Raw genomic sequence first — 22,036 nt, 5'->3', positions numbered from 1 at the left:
TGATTTAGTTCCATCTCTTTGGTTTAGATATGTGGTATTTTCATTATCGTTTAGTTCAAAATACTTTTTTAACTTCCATTATAATTTTTGTCTTTGACTTATGAACCATTTAGAAGTATGTTTCTTAATTCCCAAGCATATGGGACATATTAGTTTCCCAGGGTTGCCATAACAAAGTAGCACAAACTAGATGGCTTAAAAGAACAGAATTTTATTCTCTCATAGTTCTGGAGGCTAGAAGTCTTAAAATCAAGGTGTTGGCAGAGTTGGTTCCTTCTGGAAACTCTGAAGGAGAAGCTGTTCCATGCCTGTCTCCTAGCTTCTGGTATTTCCTGACAGTCACTGTGCCTTGGTGTGTAAATGCATCATTCCAATCAGTGCCTTTGTCTTCAGATGGATTTGTTCTCTTTGGGTGTCTGTGTCTCTGTGGTGCCCTATTTTATAAGGACACTGGTCATACTGGATTTAGGGCCCACCTTAATCCAGCATCACCTAATTTTAACTTGATTACATCTGCAAAGATTCTATTTCCGGCCAGGCGCAGTGACTCATGTCTGTAATCCCAGCACTTTCGGAGGCCAAGGCGGGTGGATCACAAGGTCAGGAGTTCAAGACCAGCCTGGCCAAGATGGTGAAACCCCGTCTCTACTGAAAATGCAAAAATTAGCTGGACATGGTGGCGGGCACCTGTAATCCCAGCTGCTCAGAAGGCAGAGGCAGAGAACTGCTTGAACCTGGGAGGTGGAGGTTGCAGTGAGCTGAAATTGCGCCACTGCACTCCAGCCTGGGCAACAGAGAGAGACTCCATCTTAAAAAAAAAAAAAAATTCTATTTCCGGTTCTGTGTAGACAGGAAATTTTGAGAGGGACACCATTCAACTCAGGAAATGGACTTCAGTGGTTATTGTTTTGTCATTCACTTCTAATTGCACTGTGGCCAAAGAATGTAGTCTATCTCCCATTAATTCTTTGCAAATTTTGAGAATGTTTGATGGCAAGTTATGTAGCCAATTTTTTAAAAGCTTCATGTATGATTGCTAAGAAATGTCTATGCTGTATTTTCTACAGTTTTCAGTGCTATATCCTATACATGCCTATCATATCAAGCTTGTTACATAGTTGAAATCTTCTGTCACTTACTTACTGCCACTAACACATTAGCCAGCAATGCAACATTTTCCAAAACACAGTGATAAATGTTTCATTTCATGCCTAATGTATGTTCAACAAGCACAGCCTAAACCAACATTTCCTTGACTGGAAACCAGAAAAATAAAAAAGTGACAGGAATCCAAATGTCACATTATGATGCTGGGAATAAGAATACAAAGCTAAATGATGAGAAGTTGCTTTGGTCAAAATATCTACAAGAATTATTTCATTTTCAATATAAATATTATATTCATCCTATTTTTAATTTTAACAATTTTGTGATTTCTACATGATAAATAATAATTGCTATAATTTTGAGTGTTTACTTTGCACCAGGCATCTTATTTTGGATTGTGTTCAGTATACATTAGCTCAGCTATTAACCCTGTGGCCTCTCTACACTAGACTGGAAAAGACATCTAGAAACAGTAACATTTGTGTTAGAGGAAAGAAAATGCTTTATAGTAATAAATCTGAGCCTTCGAGGCTGGAGGTGATAGGATGTCCCATTTTTATCCTGCCTTTCTAAGAAAAGCTTACTTGAACTAGTCCCAAAGGAATATGTGAGAGGACTTTATATAAAAGGCTGATCCTTGTAAACCTGTAGTGGAAAAATTAGTTATTTTTTCTTCAGGAAATCTATGCACTGTTTTAACATCTATTTGTTTCTCTATTTCATAGATTGATATCTGTGTATCAATAATCAGCTGTGGATCAATTGTCCGTGAAAACAGTCTTTTACCTCTTGTTCTTTGTTTTATAGTGATTCTTTTGAACCCAAGAGAAGAGATAGTCAATGCAATCAGATTCTGAAATAGAGGATACATCTTCTAAAAGCAGACAGACTTTAGCAGTGACAACAGTTATGTGTTTGGGAGGCAGAACATTCTTTTTTAAAAAAAAAGCTCAGGGATATCAACATGGCAGACAAGGATGGGTTGCTGGCTCCCTTCCCCAAAATCAATCCTGGAGAAAGCACAGGAAGCACGAATCTGAGATACTAATGATTATAACAATAATAAACATAACAAAAGCAAATTTTGAGAAGCTCCTGGGTGGAATAAAGACATTCCTAAGGGGGTACAGCCTGGGGCAGAAAATAATAGAAAACCGCTGTAAGAAGGTGGGTTGCAGGAATGCTTTACCTTCTGCTCTTGTCTCTCTCTTTTGTAGCCAGGTAAAATCATATCTGTTCCATTACCATGTTGGGAGCAAGAACTCAACATACTGTTGACATCAGTCAGTCAATACCAAGGAAAGCAAAGCCCTCCTTGGGTGAGGAGTTGAAGAAAACAGGCACAGACTTCTCTGAACTTCCTGGGTATTCCCCCTTCCAAAGGCTTCCCTCCAAACTCCCAGGACTAGTGACTCAGTCATTAGACACTTACTTCCAGGAGCTTAGGTAAATTCCTGAGCAGCAGGTTTTCCTGATGAAGTAACTGTGAAAGGGAGTGGTACGGCAATGAAGGGCTCTGTCTTGGGGTTCATAATCTTGTCCTTCTATAAGCTCATCCAACAGGTCAGGGACTAAAGGCGGGCTTCTGCTCTTCCCCAGTCAGGATATCTGATAGTCCCAGGGGAAAATGGGCTCCCTGGCCAAAGTAAATAAACCTGAGGAGCAAAACTACTACCAAAAAGAGACACCTAAATAACATATATTATCTGAAGCAGTATAATTGGAACAGATGAAACAAGAATTTTTTAAGTGCGTAATAGGCCGGGTGTGTTGGCTTATGCCTGTAATCACAGCACTTTGAGAGGCCAAGGCAGGTGGATCACTTGAGCCTAGGAGTTCAAGACCAGCCTTGGCAATATAGTGAGGCTCCTTCTCTACAGATAATACAGAAATGAGTCAGGTGTGGTGGGGTGCGCCTGTAGTCCCAGCTACTCAGGAGGCTGAGGAAAGAAGATCAATTGAGCCCAGGAGGCTGCAGTGAACCGTGGTCATACCCTGTAGTCCAGCCTGGGTGACAGAAGGAGATCTTATCTCCAAAAAAAGTCCATAATAAACATACAAATCGTAATATATATATACTTAATATACTGAAAAGTGTAATGGAAGAAGTTACAGACACGAAGCTGCAATTAATGTCATAGAAGAAGGAAAAAGTGAAAATGATAGGAAAAAGAGCAAGTTAGCTAAAGCCAAAGAATAGAATTGTGCATTGGAAGGATGGTAAGATTGAAGAACTCCCTGGGAGGCAGCAGAGAAAGATAATAATACAGAAAATGTAAAAGAAAAGCTAATATTTGTGGAGGACAGAGGAAGTGACAACATCTAAATAATAGAGTCTGAGAAAAATAGATACGGAAAGATTTTATCCAAGCTCAAGCTGATTTGAAAGTCTGCTTTTTATCACATACTGTATCATCTCAAAGTATTAAGAATTTCTCTTAAGGAAGAGTACATATTTATTGTACTTTATTAATTTGTTATTGTGCTTTTCTATCCCCTAATTTTCACTATGGTTAGTACAAAGTTAACATCCAAAAGCCATAAGGCCATAATGTCTTTTTTGAAAATTAAAAAATACATATATTTTTATAGATTTGGGAGCATAAGTACAGTTTTGTTACTTGGATATATTGCATAGTGGTAAAATCTGGGCTTTTAGTGTAACTACCAACCAAATATTATACATTGTGCCCACTAGGAAAATCTTTAAAAAATGAGCAAAAATGTTAGTTTTCCAAAAGCACTGAGACCATCCCAAATTGAATTTTAATCTCTGTCAGTGTAAATAAAAGTATTTTTATGCACATTGTCATCACTGTGTAGATACTGTTCTATATTTTCACACACCCAATTTTAATTTAATTCCCATTTATTAGCATATTTGTCACATTTAGTGGCTCCCTGGTATTTCATCCTTCCAGTACAGGCATATCACAGAGATATTGTGTGTTTGGTTCCCGACCACCTCAATAAAGCAAATATTGCAATGAAGTGAATATTGCGATGAAGCAAATATCTCCATAAAGTGAGTCACATAAATTGGTTGGTTTCCCAGTGCATATAAAAGTTATAGACTATTCAGGAGTGTCCGAGGGAGAGAATACAGTCATGGGTTCTTGGTTTCTGTTTCTGGTTGGGCCAGTAAAGCCCCTTCCTCATCCCTCTTTTCTGCTTATCACTAAAGACAGAAACTTTAATACCATGGCTTCTGGAGGCTAAAAGCCTAAAGCAAAACAAAACAGAACAACAACAAAATAAGGTGGGTTGGACAAGCTTGCAGTTTACTCAGTTAGCATTATGTCTAAAAAACAACGTGCACTCCTTCATTTAAAATACATTATTGCTAAGAAGGGTTAATGATCATCTAAGCCATTCTTAAGTCCTAATCTTTTTGCTGGTGGAGAGTCTTGTCTTGATACTGATGGCTTGCTAACCGAACTCCTGACCTCGTGATCTGCCCACCTCGGCCTCCCAAAGTGCTAGGACTACAGGCGTAGGCCACCACACCTGGTCAATGTTTATTATTTCAATGCATTAATGGAGTAAATTATATTATAGGTTATTTTCAAACGTTACATCAACCTTAGGTTACATTCAATTTTTTCCATAAGATAATATTACTGGATTCAGTTTGCTAATAATTTGCTAATGATTTTTGAGAGATTGACCTGAGGGATTTTTTTTTTGGACTCTCCTTGGCATATTTTTAAATTGATGTTATGCTAGTCTCATAAATTGAGTTGCTGAATGATGCTACCTTTTTCATCCTCTGAAAGAATCAGTATAAGATGAGTTATTTGTTTCTTAAATATTTAGTGGAACTGGCCAGTAGGGCCATCTGGGCTTGATATTGTATATCTGGAAAACATTTTGACTACTATTTCAATTTTTCTGATGGTTATAGGATGATTCACATTTTCCGGTCTTTTACAGAGTCAGTTTTGGTAAATTTTTATAGTTTAGGAGTTTTTCCTCTTCACCTAAATTTGACATTTGTTGGCATTTATAAATTTCTATGTCCTTGCATTCTCTACAACTTGGTGATTACATACGTTATTTTTATACATTATTGGACTTGATTTGCTAATAATTCCAGATTTGTATGTGTGTGTTCATGAGTGAGTTGGCCTGGAACTTTTATTTCTCTTCTTGTACCAGTCATCTTTTCTATCAATATTACAATCTTTTAAATTGGTTTGAGAGTATTTTTCTCTTTCTCTCTTCTCTGGAAAAGTTTGTAAAAGACTACAGTGACCTGTCCCATGGGAGATTTTTATAGAACTCACCTGTAAAATTATATGAACTCAGTGTTTTCTTTGTTGAAAGATTTTTAACTGTTTTTAAAATTTGCTTAATTATATTAGATTATTTAGTTTCCTGTTTTGTCTTGCAGCATTTTATGTATTCCTGGAAATTTGTCCATTTCACCTGGGTTCTCCAATTATTGGCATAATGCTTTTTTAATATCTTATTTTTTTAATCTCTGATGATCTGGAATATATCCTTTTTAAAATTTAATGTTATTAATATCTCTTTTATTGATAACATTACCATAGCTTTATTTTTATTCCCAATATTGTTTATTTGCACTTTGTTCTTTGATCAGTCCTACCAGAAATTGCTTCATTTTTCTAACTTCTTAAGCTGGTTGCCTACTTCATTAACAATTAACCGTTTAAAAATAAATGGCAGGTTAAGTGTACCCATTTCTCTCATTTTAGCTTCATCCTTCAAGATTTGAGAAGTACTATTTTCATTATCAATTATTTCTAAGTATTTTAATTTAAATGTTATTAATTTATTTTTGATTAGGAAATATGTTAACATTGATAAGAATTTATAAGCCACAAAAGTATATACAGTAAACTATCTTCCACTCACTCAGACTGTCATCAATAACCGCCTCATCCCCACCCAAAATAGTACCAATGTAAAAAGTGTCAAAAGTGTCTTAGGTCTAATTCCAGAAGATCAATTCTTAGGTCTAATTCCAGAGATCAATCCAAAGTGCTTTTAATTTTACCTTAATTTTATCTTATGGAAAAAACTGAATGTAACCTAAGGTTGATGTAACGTCTGAAAATAACCTATAATATAGTTTACTCCATCAATGCATTAAAAGAAAAAACATTGGCCAGGTGCGGTGGCTTATGCCTGTAGTCCTAGCACTTTGGGAGGCCGAGGCGAGCAGATCACGAAGTCAGGAGTTCGAAACCAGCCTGGCAACATGGCGAAACCCGTCTCTACTGAAAATACAAAAATTAGCTGGGCGGGGTGGCGGGTTCCTGTAATCCCAGCTACTCGGGAGGCTGAGGCAGGAGAATCACTTGAACCCAGGAGGCGGAGGTTGCAGTGAGCTGAGATCGCGCCATTGCACTCCAGCCTGGGTGACAGGGTGAGACTCCATCTCAAAAAAAAAAAAAAGAAAGAAAAGAAAAGAAAAGAAAAAACATTATGATTATCTGAATACACAGAAAAACATCTGATAAAATTAAACAACAAAAATTCTTAGCAAAAGAGAAATAGAAAAGATCACTTTAACCAGATAAAAGGTATTTGCCAAAAGACTCATCAAATTTCATTCATTCTTTATTGTGAAGTTTTAAAATATCCCTTTTAAACTAGGAAGAAGAAAAGAAGGTCTACTATCATTACTTGTATTCACAAGTGTATGACAAGAACATAAAAAAAAAAAAACTGGGCCAGGTGCAGTGGCTCATGCCTGTAATCCCAGCACTTTGGGAGGCCGAGGCGGGTGGATCACAAGGTCAGGAGTTTGAGACTAGCCTGGTCAACATAGTGAAACCCTGTCTCTACTAAAAATAAAAAAATAAAAAAATAATAAAAAAAAAATTAGCTGGGCGTGGTGGCGGGCGCCTCCAGCTACTTGGAAGGCTGAGGCAGGAGAATCTCTTTAACCCGGGAGGCAGAGGTTGCAGTGAGCCAAGATTGCGCCACGGCACTGCAGCCCAGGAGACAGTGTGAGACTCCATCTCAAAAAAAAAAAAAAAAAACCTATCTTTAATCATAGATGCCATGATGGTATATATAAAAAACGAAAATGAATGTACAAATTATTAGAAATAATAAGAGCTTAGCGTGATGTCTGAATAAATGATCAATGTTCAAAAAGCAACTGCAGTTTTTATACATCAGCAAAAAAATTATAAACATTTACAGCTATGACAACAAACAATCTTAGAAATAAGCCTATCAAAAGATGTGCAAAACCCTAAGGAAAAAAATATAAGCCTTTTTGAAAGACATAAAAGGAAGATCTAAACAACTAAGAGATATATCAGGGTGATGAAAGTCTCTTCATCAGTTCTCTGCAGATTAATCTAGAGTGTAAGCCCAATTAAAACTTCAAGAAGAGCTTTCGACAAGGTGGATCGAAAATGTACAGGGACAAACATAGTACCATGACACCCCTAAAAAGAACAGGCGGTGTGATATTCCCTACAAGAAATTTGGGTCTAACATAATGTTATCATAATCAACACAGTATAGTCTTATCATAGAGAACAGAAAAAAATTGACCAATGAAACAGAATCGAGAGCCTAGAAACAGGCTCACACTGGACAGAGCTGGCATTACAGTTTAGTGGGGATGTGACAAGCCAATGTATTCTAAAAATTATGCTGACACAAGAAGTTATTCATATTGGGAAAAATAAAAGCAAGCCCCTATCTTACACAATGGACAAAAATAAGTTATTTCCATTTTTAGGTCTATAACCAAGAGAAATATAACTTATGTTAACACAAAAACTTGTAACATGAATGTTCATAGCAGCAATTTTCATAACAGCCCCAAAGGAGAAACCACCAAAATGTCCATCAATTGATGAACACGCAAATGAAATACAGTATATCCACACAGTGGAATATTATTCAGCAATAAAGAGAAATGCAGAACTAATACATGCTACAGTAGGAATGAACCTTGAAAACACGCTGAGTGAAGGAAGCCAGTCACAACATATTGTGTGATTCCAATATTTTACATGAAATATCTGAAACAAGCACATCTATAGAGATAGATTAGATTAGTGGATTGTCTAGGTCTGGGAGTGTTGAGTGGAAATGAAGAGTGACCATTAATGGGTCTGAGTTTTTGGAGAGAGGTGACACAGTTAATGGTGATGATGGTTTTGCAACCCTGAAGATACTGAAAACCACTGAATGGTACAGTGTAAATAGGTGAATTGTATGGAATGGCAATTATATCTCAATAAGACTGTTTCTTTTTAAATCAGTTCTTAGTGGATGAGAAACCAAATGTGAGACCAAACTTTGAAAAATATGGGAGATGGCTTTATGACTTCAAAGTAAGGAAAGGCATGACTTAAAGGGCACTAACTTGAAAAGATTGATGAATTAGATTGCAATACAGTTAAGAACATTTGTTCATCAAAAGACACAAGAAAGAGAATGAAAAACTAAATCACAAACTGGAAGGGAACATCTGCAACATATGTAACTTACAAAAGAATATTATCCAGAATGCCTAAAGTATATCAACAAGTAAAAGATAAATAACCCAACAGAAAATAAGTAAAACAATACATGACTAGGCACATCATAAAAGGCAACATTTTAATGGTAAACATGAAAAGGTGCCCAACTTCATTAGTCATCACAAATGCAAATTAAGGCTATTTTGATATCATTTTACAATCACCATATTTGCAAAACTCAAGAAGTGTGACAATACCAAATGCTGGCAAGAATGTGTATCAATGGGTACTCTTACACATTATTGATTTGGGTGTAATGTGATAAAACCCTACTGTAAGTTAACTTGGCACTACCTCAGAAAGTTGGACACGTTCATAAGCTATATCTGTCGAGAATCTCTTACACGTGAACACCAGGCACATGCCCAAGAATGTACACAGCAGTATTTGTACCATAACTCAACTTGTCCCTCATAGTTGTTTGTCATTGATTTATCTTGATACAATGGAATATTATATACAGCAAAATGAATTAACCAGAGCTGTGCACAACACAATGGGTGAATCTTAAACATAAGATACTGAATGAAAAATGCAAATCAGATTACCTACAACATGCAACCATTTTTACAAAGTTCAAAAACAAACAAAAATAAACAATATTTTGTTCAGAGAATATATATATGTACAATAAAGCCATAAAACATTATTAGGTAACTATCAACACACAATTATGAATAATGGTTAACTCTGGGGAAGGGTGGTTAGGAATATGGGAAAGGAAGGAGCACACAGGTACAGGCAGCAATTTTAATAGTGTTCCAATTCTTGGCTGGGCATGGTGGCTCACGCCTGTAATCCTAGCACTTTGGGAGGCCAAGGCGGGTGGATCACGAGGTCAGGAGATCAAGACCATCCTGGCTAACACGGTGAAACCCCATCTATACTAAAAATACAAAAAATTAGCCAGGCGTGGTGGTGGGTGCCTGTAGTCCCAGCTACTCAGGAGGCTGAGGCAGGAGAATGGTGTGAACCCAGGAGGCGGAGCTTGCAGTGAGCCGAGATCGTGCCACTGACTCCAGCCTGGGTGACACTCCACCTCAAAAATAATAATAATAATAATGTTCCAATTCTCAACTTGAGTGGTCAGTTCATGATGTTCATTTTGTTGTATGTATTAGTATTGAAATATTAATTATGACACATATTCTTTGTATGTATCAGACACTAGATAAAAATTTTAAAAAGATGATGCAGACGTTTTAAGCCCAGCTGACAAGAAGAATGCTTCTAAAAGATAATTTCTTAAATTTTAGGACAATAATTATTTTTAATACATTGTAAGAGTGCTACTATTTATTATGGAAATGCACATAGCCCAACAATTTTGCTTTTTTTGTGAATATTTCATAGGAGACACTTAATTCTAATTATGTTTTTGAATATAACATGGCTTCATTATTCCTTACTTTTGTTTAGTATTTAATAAAGTTAATTAAAAAATAATATATTCTCTTCAGAATAACATATTAGTAGTTCTAGTATGCATTTTAATTATGTATTGTTAATATTAAGGCCACCAAATTTATTATTTTAAATCGTATGAAATGTATCAAAATTATTCCTCCATTTTCATTATTCTGGACACAATACACATACTTAGATTTAAGCTTATAAATTCAAAAAATACATTATTTTAATTTATGGTCTTTTAGTCTCCTAATATTATTTTGTAAATGTCACATGCAAAAGAATTTTCTTTCATTTTATAAACAACTCCCATAAGACCTTAAGCATAAAAGAATTTAACCTTAAAAGAAAACATGGCTTTTGCCTTCCAAAGATAAAAGTTACTACTAGAAATAATGACAGATGGTTAATTTGTTTCTAACAAATTAAATACAATAATTAAATACTAATCAGCTCTGTTTTGAAGCAGGAGAATGGTGTGTCATCAGCACGACGGGTTCAGGCCATAGGCATGATTAAAAATAAAGAAAATGGGCCGGGCGCGGTGGCTCACGCCTGTAATCCCACCACTTTGGGAGGCCGAGGTGGGCGGATCACAAGGTCAGGAGATCGACACCACGGTGAAACCCCGTCTCTACTAAAAATACAAAAAAAAAATTAGCCGGGTGCAGTGGCGGGTGCCTGTAGTCCCAGCTACTCGGGAGACTGAGGCAGGAGAATGGTGTGAATCTGGGAGGCGGAGCTTGCAGTGAACCGAGATTGCGCCACTGCACTCCAGCCTGGGTGACACAGCAAGACTCTGTCTCGAAAAAAAAAAAAAAAAAAAGAAACAAAATGGTAGAAGACAGACTATTAGGAGGTTTTAATTCAGCACAGTCTGAGGCAGAGGTGTTCCTAGAAAGGTGAGTGCCTCCACGGCCAGGCGCAGTGGCTCACGCCTGTAATCCCAGCACTTTGGGAGGCCAAGGCAAGCAGATCATGAGGTGAAGAGATCGAGACCAACCTGGCCAACATGGTGAAACCCCGTCTCTACTAAAAATACAAAAATTAGCTTGACAGGGGGCACGCACCTGTCAAGTCCCAGCTACTTGGGAGGCTGAGGCAGAAGAATCGCTTGAACCCGGGAGGCAGAGGTTGCAGTGAGCCAAGATTGCGCCACTACACTCCAGCCTGGGCGACAGAGTGAGACTCCTTCTCAAAAAAAAAAAAAAAAAAAAAAATAGTGAGTGCCTCCTGGGAACTCTGGATTTGACACAGGTTTCAGATCTTTCAGATTTTTGATCCTCGGGCAGTTTGCCACTCCATGTGTCCACCTAACTATCCATTACCTCTTCGAGTCATATTTTAAGATGCTGGGTTGTCTATGTTAATGTGCCTAAGTGTCCCTTTCAGAAGAGCTGTAGCCTTGTTTATACCCAAGATGTAGCAAGGAAGCAGAATTTTCAAGATGTGGATTAGATTTCAAGAGAAGCAGTCCAAGCTCCTGACTTCCTCATCACTGGAAATTTCTTCCCACAGTGAAAGGGCAAGGACCCTAATAACTGGGGCCCTGACGCCATTCTCCCACCTTCCTCGACATTCTTCAGCTGGTCACAAACACAATTAGTTAGCAATACGGTATGGAAGTGACTAACCTTTGGTCAGGCATTATCAGAACTGCTTCATTCAGGCTTCTGAGAGCACGATGTCACAGAATTCAAATGTACTTGTGCTTCTTATGTAAATTATGAGTGAGCGTAGACTAGAAAGGCTGAGGCGTGCCTGCTCATGGCTGTTGGCTAAAGGAAAGAGCAGTACAACACCACCGGCATCTTTATTATTACAAGGACGTAAATGCCGCAGGACTGAAAACCTCCCAGATGAGTAAAGATGTAAAATGAACATCTAATTTCTCGACTGGTCACATCATGTAGAAAAGGTCAGAGTGCTACTATAGCCACTATAGCCACTCCTGCAGTGGGCGGGCTTTTTAGGGGTAAGCAAGTGTGTGTGTGTGTGTGTGTGTGTGTGTGTGTGTGTGTACATATCTATGTACCTTTTATTCACTTGGTCCTTTCATTTTACTTTATACAGGAAAGACTGTTTTTTTGTGTGTTTTGTGGATTTTTTTTGAGACAGGGTCTCACTCTGTTGCCCAGGCTGGAGTGCAGTGTCATGATCTCGGCTCACTGCAGCCTCACCTTCCCAGGCTCAAGCGATCCTCCCACCTCAGCGTCCCCAGTAGCTGAGATCACAGGCGCATGCCACCACGACTGTCTAATTTTTTTATTATTTGTAGAGACAGGGTCTTGCCATGTTGCCCAGGATGGTCTGGAACTCCTGAGCTCAAGTGATCTGCCCATCTTGGCCTCCCAAAGTGCTGGGATTACAGGTGTGAGCCACTGCGCCCAGCCAAGAAGGACTGTTGCAGTTGGTGTGCATGGCTTGTATATAAGTGAGATAACTAGTTTATGGTAAGTATCATACAGTGAGAACTAAGCGTACTATATTGAGGAGGGCAAGTTGCTAGATATATATCTATAATACTGATGGCAGCAACGGGCCGTCCAGATCCCCAAGGCAACCTACTGCACCACCCACACCCTTGCACAGCTGGGCAGGACCCACTTCCAGGCCTGGAGACTCTGCCACGGCCTCAACCTCCCTCCCCACAGGTCTCAGGAGCCCACCAGCACGTGGCTGAAGGTGCAGCTGGGGACTCCTGAAGCCGGTCCCAAGAGCATCAGGTTTGCTTGGGCAGGGTTGGCTGGGGTTGCCAGGCCACCTGCCCCTCACCTGCCACTGCTGCAGGGAAAATGTAGAGAAGGCGGGCAGTGTGCAGAACCCACTCCTGGGAGGCTCCTGGAGCCTGCCACTCTGGGAGCTGTTTTGATGGGGTCCGGCCGCGTCACCTGACAGTGGCGGAGCAGCACGGTTGGGCACAGAGGGGCGGACAGAGAGGTTCCCTGAGGCGGAGCTGGGCCCAGGGCGGTGCTGCGCTCTACACAGCCGGTGGGAGCTGGGAGCAGGCAGGAGCCTCACCCTCCTGGGTGCAGCTGCGGTCACTCAGGTCGGGGCTGTGGACCTGGGCCTCCCTGTGCTCTAGGGGTCTAGAAGCAGGCAGGAGCCCTGCCGTCCTGGGTGCAACTGCAGCCACCCAGATGCAGCCATGTACCCAGGCATCTCTGCACTCTCGGGGGCCTGGGAAGGCTACCCATTTCCCCAACAGGGTCAGAGATGTCTGCTCCCACTGCCTGGCCTCTCCCTGCTCCCGGCACCCACTCCAATCCTGGAGCAAGGTTGGGGCCGAGCCCAGGTGCTGTTGCAGCCTGGTCGGTTGTGCGCACCCTCGAGGCATCATGGACACAGCAGCCCCCTGCTGCCTCAGTCCCCTCCAGACTTTCGGCACCAACGGGCATGGGAGGGAGGCCAAGGCGGGGCTGAGGGCAGCTTGGCACTGGCCTGCGCCCCTTGGCACAAACAGCCTGGGCAACATGAATGGCAGCAGGAGGCAGACAGGCTTCTGGCAGAAAGGAGGTGGGTCCCTGGTGAAGCCCCACCTTCAAGCCAGGGAGGGACTGAAGCCTGGGAGCTGGGCTGCTGGTCCCCGCAGATGGCAGTGGAAACCTGTGGTGCTTTTTCCCGGCCTGCCATGGCCATCCATGGACCAATCACAGGCACTTCCTCCCCTCTGAGGCCCATAAAAAGCCCCGGACCCAGCCAGATCAGAAGAGACAAAGGATGACCAGCTGCCAAGAGGAGCTACCCATCTCAGGGTTCCCTCTCTGCTGAGAGCTGAACACTCGTTGGGACAACCTGCCTGCAGAGAGGAGCTACCCTCTCTGCTAAGAGCTGAACACCTGTCTAGACACCCTGGCTACGGAGAGGAGCTACCCACTCTGGGTCTCCTCTGAGCTGTTCTATTGCTCAATAAAGCTCCTCTTCATCTTGCTTACCCTCCACTTGTCTGCATACCTCATTCTTCCTGGACACAGGACAAGAACTTGGGACCTGCCAAAAAAACAAACCCATGCCCCTTGCTCACCACATTGCAGGTGACAAGAAGGAGAGAGGAGAGATGAGAGAAGGAGAAGAGCTGCAGCCCTTCAGGGATCCCAGACCCAGGAGCTCCCCAAGCCAGGGCTGTAACATCCTCTTTAAAGCTCTGCGGTTCCTGACGTCTCCAAGCTTCTGGGTGCCACACCACACCCCCCTGTGTCAGCCATGGCAGCTGCTTATGGGAGGTATGCCCAGTCCAGCTGCAACCTTGCAGGGAGCTAGCACACCTGGAGCTGCCCACCCCACCGCTGCTGGCATGCCGGCCTGTGCACAGCAGCTGGACCCCATGCTTGCTCACATGCTATTCACCACTTTGAGTGGGATCCAGGCACGTAATGCAAGCTGACACAGCCTGCCAGGCCAAGTGGGTGAAACAAACCCAGCGGACCAGAGCAAAACCCAGGCAAAGATGCCACTGGCCACAGAGGTTTCTGGCTGGTGAAGCAACACCCCAAGTATCCTGTAACAATACTCTAATCTTACTTTGAAGATTTTGAAAATACTCCAGGACCATACAGTAATTCAAAGTCATTATTACAAAGACCAATTATCAATGTAAAGTCACATAAACGTATACAGTTTAAGAGATTGGGGTTAATCTACAGAAGCCAGATGAATATCCTGTAAGTAATTTTGAAAAAAAAATTCTTGTTTTTAGCTATTTACTTTTATGGAGCCTATACATTTAAATTCTCCTTACCTCTTTTTCTTTAGATTCTAAATAATAAGGAGCTTATTATTTAATAACTTAGCTTTATTTATTACTATGTATTTCCCATTTTAATGTTTTTATATAAATCACCCCAAATTTATTCTTAGTTATATGTCCCTAAAATTTCACTGAGACTGTTGTCAAGTTGGAAATACTGGGAGATAACTTTTAGTGTCTGCAGCTGCCAACTTATGAAGTAAAGGGGGATGAAGTCACCCATGGCTATTTTTTCAAATAATGTTGAAGGGGGAAAAAAAAACCTGATGACTAGGTTTGAAAATACATAGTTCTGTTATTTATAACATAAAATCGAAGTATATATCTATTATGACTTTATATTATATGTGTTAATAAATTTTTTAAATTAAAATATAAAGGAGATATTCTTTCTGTTATATATGGTTCTTGTTCGTTATGTCAAAGTTATGAATGAGGCAAAACTTCAGATTTTTGTTTGTCTAAAACTTTTCCTCCACCAAAATAAAATATCTCATTTTACTTTTTAATAAAAGAAATACATTGATGGCCAGGTGCAGTGGCTCACACCTATAATCCCAGCACTTCCCAGAGGGCGAAGAAGACGGATCAATTGAGGTCAGGAGTTCAAGACCAGCCTGGCCAACAAGGTGAAACCCCGTCTCTACTAAAAATACAAAAATTAGCTGGGCATGGTGCCGGGCACCTGTAATTCCAGCTACTCGAGAGGCTGAGGCAGGAGAAACGCTTGAGCCCAGGAGATAAGGGTTGCAGCGAGCTGAGATCGTGCCACTGCACTCCAGCCTGGGCAACAAAGTGAGACTCTGTCTCAAAATTAAAAAAAAAAAATACATTGAAAGAAATATGCATTTTGAGATTTATCGAATATATAGAATTGATGTTTTGAAATTGAATATTCAGATTTCAAAGGACAGCATACACATTAAAAAATAGAATATATTAGGAAAATACTGCTGTATCAATAAAAAAGAATATTTTGAATAGGTTCAACCTGTCAATTTATTTCATGGACATTGAATTTATATAATGCATACAACTATATATATGTTCATTAGCATTTAAAAACTGAAATTCATCTAAACAGTGAAAATAAAAAGCATATTTCACTATACAATTATACAATATGCGTTTTAACATTTTTTGGAAATGACTGATTTCAAATTAAGTCACAAGTTATATAGTTATTTTATAGGTGAGGCAACGTTTTGCTGTACGTTTCTGAATTAAAGTTTACATTTTTTATAGTATTTTTATAGGGCTCAAATTTGAACACGTGTTCTCATAAGTTATTGCATAGACAGGTGGCTGGTAACAGTAGACAAGAGACACATTAAGGGATGCAGGTAAAGTCACATAAAAGTCTGGGCAAGAAACCAGCCCTTCAGATGCCTAGGTCAGCACATTTTCTATTTTTAACCTGCAAATAGAACTTTCTTCACTAATATTGTCTGTGCTTTATCAAGTGGAAAATATTTTTAAGATCCCTTAAATGACCGAGAGCTATTTAGAAATACAGCCAGCAGATTACCTTTAAAAGATTCAAAAATTGTTCTGAGAGCCAATAAGGCATATTTGGTATTATTTGAAGTGCATGTGTGTTTTCCAACTCTTGTTCTACTATTATTATTAGACCTAGTAACTGGAAATGAAATCATTAGCCCATCTTGTGGTTCGGTGAAAATATTTCCTCTGCAACTTGTAAAGATGAAGAAGAGGCTTAAATTCACCCAAACTCCAAAGAATAGGTTAGCTGTGGAAGGAATTCTACACACAAGACTAAAGTGTGGCACCTTTGTTCACAATGACGCTAGTAAACTACAAGATGAAGGAGAGGACAGAACTTAACATATAGGAAAGGCAAGATAAACTTTCTTTTTTTTTTTTTTTTTCAGACAGAGTCTCACTCTGTCGCCCAGGCTGGAGTGCAGTGGTGCGATCTCTGCTCACTGCAAGCTACGCCTCCTGGGTTCACACCATTCTCCTGCCTCAGCCTCCCAAGTAGCTGGGACTACAGGCAGGCGCCTGCCACCACACTTGGCTAATTTTTGTATTTTTAGTAGAGACAGGGTTTCACCGTTGTTAGCCAGGATGGTCTCCATCTCCTGACCTCGTGATCCACCCGCCTAGGTCTCCCAAAGTGCTGGGATTACAGGCGTGAGCCACCACGCCCGGCCGATAAACTTTAATTTGGTTAAAAATTTTAGAACAATTAATACCCAGGTTTGGAGCACACTACAAAGGTCTAATGTGAAGAAAAAAAAATTACCTTGCCTGCAAAAGAGGACAGTACTCTAGGTAGAGAATAAAAAAGAAAGAAAGAAAGAAAGAAAGAAAGAAAGAAAGAAAGAAAGAAGGAAAGAAAATACAAAGAAAAAAAAGCAATCAGTGTATGTGCTTATCTGAAAGGGGAGAAAACTTCAAAAGGAGAATTAAAACATGTTATGAGTTCACATGAACTGGAAAGCATTATGGCTACATTTGTTTTTTTGTGAGTAATGATACCGGTAAAGATTCATAACTGATGTTGAAATTTCTAGTTTTATTTTAAAAGAACTACCCACATCATCTAATTAAAAATAGATCTTAAAGAAAGTGAGTTAAAAACTCCATAACAATTTGCTCCTAGGTTAAGTTAAAACTAAAAAAGGAAAAAGAAGATTCATAGCACATTGATCTATTTTGGAAAATTGCAAATGAAATATCTACTACACGTAAAATAGCTATGTAGAAGTATTTATTACATAAATTAAATGATTTTAAAGGTAATAGAAGTACTATTTTTTTTCTAGACTCAAATAGAATTATAAAAGTAGAAACATTCCACTTGAGACTGACTGAATGACACTGAAACAAAAATACCTTCAAATTGCACTTTTAATAACCTTATCCTGAAAAATGCAGAAAATCAGTATTAAAAAGCCAATACAGGTGCATTATCCATAACTCACTCTGGTGCAACATCAGGGCTCACAAACAGAAGGACTACGTGTCAGGAAGATGTTATTTGCAGCATCTAGAAACACCTAAAGTTATTTTCTTGACAGAGTTTCCAGGAGTGACAGGTAACCTATTTGGCCTTCGCAGAAGAATAAAATTCAGGCTGAATTCTTCTTCACTAGAAAACTACTTTTATAAAGAATATCATTCAAGTAATTGGAGAGAAGGTTTTCAACACCCTCTCCACTTACTGTACTTCCCCTTTCCAGGGAAGCAGAGTTTTGACCTAGGTTTTTTGCCAGTTCTATATTAGCTGCTCAACCCAAACACGCTACACACTAAGGTTGCAACCACCCACCCACGTTTTATGAGTGTCATTCAGAACACACTAATTACTGTGCTAACAATGGTAGGACATTACTAAACTATTCTAAAGTTTTGGTTGCTTAAATATAAGAAATTCTACAACACTGGGACACAAATAGTTGAATTTTTAACAATGAGATGAAAGAAAGGAGAGTGCTGCCCTCTGTGAAGTGGATTCCAGTGGCTGCCTCGGTCAGAATCATCATGGTGATGATGACTTCTTATCATGACTTCTAACGGCATTTCCCTCCCATCATGTGCACATTTTGGTGCACTGTGTTCACTCTGTGCAACTACTACTTTAAATACATGCAGGCCGGGCACTGTGCTGTGGCTCACGCCCAGCACTTTGGGAGGTCGAGGCAGGCAGATCATGAAGTCAGGAGATCAAGACCATCCTGGCTCACACGGTGAAACCACATCTCTACTAAAAACACAAAAAATTAGCCAGGCGTGGTAGCAGGCGCCTATAGTCCCAGCTACTCGGGAGGCTGAGGCAGGAGAATGGCATGAATCTGGGAGGCGGAGATTACAGTGAGCCAAGATCGCACCACTGCACTCCAGCCTGGGTGACAGAGCGAGACTCCGTCTCAATAAATAAATAAATTAATTAAATTAAATTAAATTAAATAAATAAATAAATAAATACATGCAGAGAAAGGAAATCACTCTAATGCCATTAATGCGTTGGTGTTGAATATCTCCAGGACAGCAACATAGTATCCTCGCTAGACAACTTGACCTCAAAGGACAACTTTACTGACCAGGTGGGCCTCCCCAAGATATCTTCAGTGTCAGATGACCTTGCATTATGTTTATAGTGTCAGTAGAGAGTGGAGTTACCTTGCTCTTAATCCCTGCACCTGTCAAAGCATCTTGGATGACTTTTACATCAACAAAGCAACCCCATGGGACTATGCAACAATCAATTTACTATAATAATTTGTACTTTTGTACATCACCTTCTTATTTGCTGCTTTTTTTCTCTATTCATAAAATGAATTCACCTGATATAAAAATAAATTGTGTGGGCAAAGCCAAAGTAAATAAGTAGAAAAAATGCACTAACTAAATTCGTGGTAATATTATTTGCCTCTGGTTAAAAATATAAAATACATAATTGTTCATTTTAAGTTATCCCTTTTCAACATTTAAAATTACCTTTTAATTATATTAACATTTTTGGGTTTCTTTTAGCTGGGGCTTTTATAAGATTTAACATAAAAAGGCTATTCTTAAATTCAAGTGTATATTCAAAAGGTATAAATAGCTCTATAATAAAAACTGGCCTATAGACATTAGAATCATAATACATGATTATCACATACATACATGAGAACAATAATATAAAAATAAAGGTTTTAAGTTAATTTACAGAGGGATTTAGACTACCAGTTTTAAGAATTCATCTTACTAAATATAATGTTAAATTCTCGTCAACATTATATTCTTGCATCTGGTAAAACTAGACAGTTATGAAATTTAAGAAAACTTATTCATCTTAGATATTCAACCATTTAGCTACAGACACAATGATCCTAATTATAACAGTGTTTAAAATAAACCAAGGAACAAAAACTACCTAGATCAAAACCATGGACACCAATAGATTTTCAAGACCCACAGAGAAATGCAGTAAGCAAGTTTAGAGATGAACAACTAAAAAAGTAAATGTGGTTTCATTAGCTTAACATTTTAAAATAGCTTTGTGAATTAATTTTTTCACTGAAAACTAATAAACATCAAATGTATTTTGAGCTTGACATTTTTGATAACAAAATCTTCTACCCAATTTAGCTCATAGCTCTTCTAAAAACATTCCGCAATTAAAAAGCTTTGTCCATGTAACTTCTACTAGTCCATATTCAATGGGTTTCCAGTGCCTGTTAAAACGACTGGTAGCCTACTAGTTGCATGTTGTACTTACCCAGAGTACAGAACAAGGTCACCTGATAGTAGATGAGGTACATAATTTACGAGATTGTTTTCCTTTTTGTTAACCTAAAAGGTCCAGAAACTCCTTTCATCCTCTCTGTCCCATGCAACTTCAGGCACCAGCTTGCACTCTCCCTCCCACTCATTGGATCATTCCCTGGGAAGGAAGGACAAACCCACACTCAAGCCAAAATGAATCTTGCCTCCAAGATGGGGTCGCAGCTAGGAACTTTGGTCATGGTCCCATCGGGCTCACCTGCCTGACTAAACCTTTTTGTTACCTTCCATCTCTGATCTGGATTTCTTACCTTACACTTGTCGCTAAACTGAGGTTACCACCAGTTTCTCAAATCGTTTTGTGATTAGATTCTTGACTTTCGGTAATTATGTTCTTTTATCTCTTGCTTTAACTACCTGGACTCTTGAAGTTCATTCCTTGACCTCTTGATCTGACTTCATTAACCTCAAGCTGACTTACTTGAGTTTCTGATCCATCATCTGACTCTCCTAATAATTTAATGGTCCCTATTAATGCTTAGCTTAGCTATCCAGCTTCTATTCTCCTCCCTTTGCCACCCCCTGCAGTACTGAGATTACTAGGTTTATTCTAGTAAATAAATATCCATTTATCCCCCAGCACACCTAAGTAAGTTCTAGCAGGAAAATAACTACCTGCAAAACGTTGAAAGAGAAATGCATGTTGCCATGGATACAGACTATATTTATGACCTAACCTTTATTCCATGTAGTTCCAAAGCAAAGAACTAGCCAATAAGGAGGCAGGAACTTAACTAAGAATGTGATCCAAGAAATCAGAAACTACATATTACTTTTATTAGAAGAAAATTATATAAAGTGTTTTTGTTTGGTTTTTGTTCTTTGTCCAGTAAAAGATGCCTTGAATATGGGTATATAGCATATACCAGTTTCATGTCATAAGGAAAGAATTTTTCCCAGTCCTGTATGATTACAATTGAGTGTATATAATAAAGTAGATGCCGTTGATTAAAATGCTCTGCTTAATACAAACCACGTCAGTTAAATAATACTCTGCATTTCAATTCTACATTTCAGAAAACCATTATATGTATGCATATGTGTACAGATATTTTATTTGTTTAAAATTTTACAAGTAGCTTCACAGAGTTATTTGAAATCTTTATAAATATGTAGGTATTGTCATTTCCATTGAAAATGATAAAAACGGGTGCTCAAAAAGATGGGATTAAGGTATCTGCTTTAGTTCACAAATCTTGCAAGTAGGAATCAAAGTTGACACCCATACCTTCTGATTTCACTTTTTTGTACTTTTAGACAGCACTGTCTTTTAGTTAACAAAAGCTTATTGCTCTAGATATCATAGAAATTATTTACAGAGGCTTAGATTCCAGTGACGAGGGCACTTTCTTAAATTTTTAACAAAATCTTTAACGACCATTATTAATTTTGTTTTACTTTATCAACAATTGCCAGCTGGACCAATAACACTGATTCAGCTAACATGTCAATACAAAAGAAATCCAAAGTCACATTAGTGGGAAAAAGCACATGTTGGTTTCATCCAGATGAAGGTACTTCCCATGTATTGGCAAATTTTCTCTCTGAAATAATGTCATTTTATTAAAGCCTGTAATTTCGCTTCTCTCTTAAAATTTTATTGCAGCATAAAATTACATTTCAACAGGATGTTCAAGATTTATTATGAAAATTTTGACTCAATCTGTCTTTGATTGATTGCCACTAATATTTTGGTTTTCCATGCAGTTTCTATTTCTTACAGCATGCTTCCTAATCCTTCTATTAGATTTGATATCTTCAACTTACTGCCCACGTAGACAACTATATTACAAGGATTATCTAATGTATTCTCTATATTGACAAAACTATGCCTGTAAATTATTCTTTACATCGTAATCACAAATGTGTCAATCTTTGTTAAAGTATCTATGGTTTCCCTATGCTACCTTAACTGTTCATGATAGTAATTACCTAAATGATACTTATCCTTGTCTTC

General features: G+C 38.8%; 1 protein-coding gene across 39 annotated transcripts in view; it reads right to left on the bottom strand.

The window, feature by feature from the left end:
- The window catches only part of CEP112 (centrosomal protein 112), a 562,721-nt gene that overhangs the window by 216,046 nt on the left and 324,639 nt on the right, over positions 1-22,036 (bottom strand). The gene's annotated exons all lie outside the window — the stretch shown is intronic.

Source organism: Gorilla gorilla, chromosome 4, assembly GCF_029281585.2.
Source record: "Gorilla gorilla gorilla isolate KB3781 chromosome 4, NHGRI_mGorGor1-v2.1_pri, whole genome shotgun sequence".
NCBI lineage: Eukaryota > Metazoa > Chordata > Mammalia > Primates > Hominidae > Gorilla > Gorilla gorilla.
The sequence above is the reverse complement of the archived record's forward strand: the minus strand, read 5'-3'. Positions and strand labels throughout refer to the sequence as shown.